This window comes from Lepidochelys kempii, chromosome 6 (genome assembly GCF_965140285.1).
Source record: "Lepidochelys kempii isolate rLepKem1 chromosome 6, rLepKem1.hap1, whole genome shotgun sequence".
NCBI lineage: Eukaryota > Metazoa > Chordata > Testudines > Cheloniidae > Lepidochelys > Lepidochelys kempii.
Window position 1 is genome coordinate 25621646 of NC_136385.1, and position 2725 is coordinate 25624370.

A 2725-nucleotide genomic window follows, 5' to 3' on the forward strand; every position below is an offset into this window, starting at 1 on the left:
CAGAACTTAGTCAACAATTTTCTTAGTGTACAAGATGGAAAAAGGTCATTGCTGTATACCTACTGCAGATTTTGAAGATCTGTTTAGCAAATTCATATAATGTCAGTAACAATCACAAATGTTCCAGGCTGCTTTCCTCTTACTATGAAACATTCAACTTTAAGTCTAGGTGTTGAAGAGAATAGAATAGAATAGAATAGAATAGAATAAACTTCTACTGCATCCAAAACTTTTGTAGTCATTCCAACTCAATGGAGGGATTTTCAGTCAATAAAAATTCTACTATATAATATAGAAATACTGAATAAGTCACTATTAAGATCACAGGTCAGTAAAACAGGGAAATGGCCATAAAAGTAATCAACAGAAATTTGGTTCACTGACGTATTAGGAAATGATTCATAAAGTACAAATCTAGTTGCTCAAGTCTGACAACATTTTTGTTTTATATTATACTTTAGCATTCCAAGCATGCTCCTAGCATATCTTAATAAAACAATCAGACCAATTAGACGTCTTTATTATGTATATTTAGAGATTATATTCAAAACTACAGTATGAGATAAGAACATAAAAATGGCCATACTGGATCAGACCAAAAGTCCATCCAGCCCAGTATCCTGTCTACTGACAGTGGCCAATGCCAGGTGTCCCAGAGTGAGTGAACCTAACAGGTAATGATCAGTGATCTCTCTCCTGCCATCCATCTCCTCCCTCTGACAAATGGTCTAGGGACACCATTCCTTACCCATCCTGGCTTATAGCCATTAATGGACTTAGCCTCCATGAATTTATCCCGTTCTCTTTTAAACCCTGTTATAGTCCTAGCCTTCAAACTTCCTCAGGCAAGGAGTTCCACATGTTGAATGTACGCTATGTGAAGAAAAACTTCCTTTTATTTGTTTTAAACCTGGTGCCCATTAACTTCATTTGGTGGCCCCTAGTCCTTATATTATGGGAACAAGTAAATAACTTTTCCTTATTCACTTTCTCCACACCACTCATGATTTTATATACTGTATATTTATATCATACTTTAGCATGGCAAGCATGCTTCTAACACACCTTAATAAAACAAACAGACCAATTAGACATCTTTATTATGTATATTTAGAGGATTATATTCAAAACTACAATATGAGATAGCTAACAATCTAGGATTCAGAATCCTTGCTCTCATGAGAAATTCTTCTTTACCTAATTAGGTTCATTGATGTCAATGGGATTATTTGCATGAAGAAAGTTTATGTACATGGGTAATGACTGCAGGATCAGCTCTGGGATAAATGGGCATTAGCTTTGCATTAGGAACACATACATCTTTCCCACTTTAAGTCTCAACAAGGGCAAGATCCCCATCCTTAAGAACATCTTTCTTCTAATTTACCATGTAATCTGTTGGTCATTAATGAAAACCCCAACTCCATCATGAGCAGGTTTTCCATGTTCAGCTGCTGAAAAGATCGAGATTCCTTTTTTTAAAAAACATGATCTTGAGGAAAATCAAAATAAATATTACTTGCTTTTCTATATTGAACTATTGGGTCTAAACCTAATGAAATCCTGGCTCCAGTGAAATTAATGGCAAAACTCCCATTGATTTAAATGGGACCTGGATTTCACCCATGAGCACCATTTTAATGCTCATGTCCATCTCTTTCCACAGCTGTTTAGCTGTTGGACATTCCCATAGCATGTGTCTCAAGGTCCTTTATCTTTATTACAGAGACAACAAACATCAGAGGATAAGGCCTATATCTTTTGCAACCTTTGTGGCATTCGGTACATTTTGAATCAAATCTTCTGACAAGTGGAGCTTGAGAGCCACAAAGATATATAATATGCTCTGCCATTGGGATTCTTTTAAGGGATGATAAATCCCTTTCCCTTGCTTTCACAAAGAATTCCAGACTAATGGAGTTCCTCTTCAGTAACAAAGTGTACTTAGTGGACATGAGTCTGGGGAGCATTTTTAAAGTTACTAGCAAGCAATTCTGGGGCCTCTGACCGTCCTAGCATGTCTGGACCAAACTATTATGTTTGACAGCATTTTAACTGTAAGTACTGATGTTCTGCTGGTGGTGGCAGGTTGTAGTGCTGCTTTATCATGAGAAATGGGACAAAGCCCTCATCGTGGACTCATTGGAAAATCCTGCTTGGTCAGTCCTACTCAGTCAGTTCTTCCAAATTATAGATTTGTTCCCTATTTGCAAGGCTGGGTTGCTCCATGTAGGTGTTTTTACATGATGGCAAGGATGAAATTGGTATTTCTTAACTAGGATAACCCAGACCTTTCATGCAGCCACCATTGTAGGTATCTTATTTTTCTCCATTGGACAAAAAGAGGAATCAAGGAGACCCGCAGGGGGAATTAGGTGCATTATAAGGGCATTAGCATGCTGAAAACAGTTTAACAGCTGTGTCATGATAAAATCAAAAAGAGAAGTTATTTCTAATGAGAGGTATTAGATTGACATCACTAAAAACTGAAGTCCCATGTTTATCCACAGAACAAGCACATTATAGGCAGTTGTGCTAATGAGCCTCAACTCTGATCTAGAGTGAGGCAGTAATTAGTTCTTTCTCCAGGCCCATTTATTCTTGGTTTTCTTTGCTGAGACTTTCAACAACTCAAATTCACATAGACTATCAAACAACTAATAGATTGTAACAACTTTCAAGCTGAGTTGGAACTCAGTTCTATAAATTTACACTCATGAGTAAC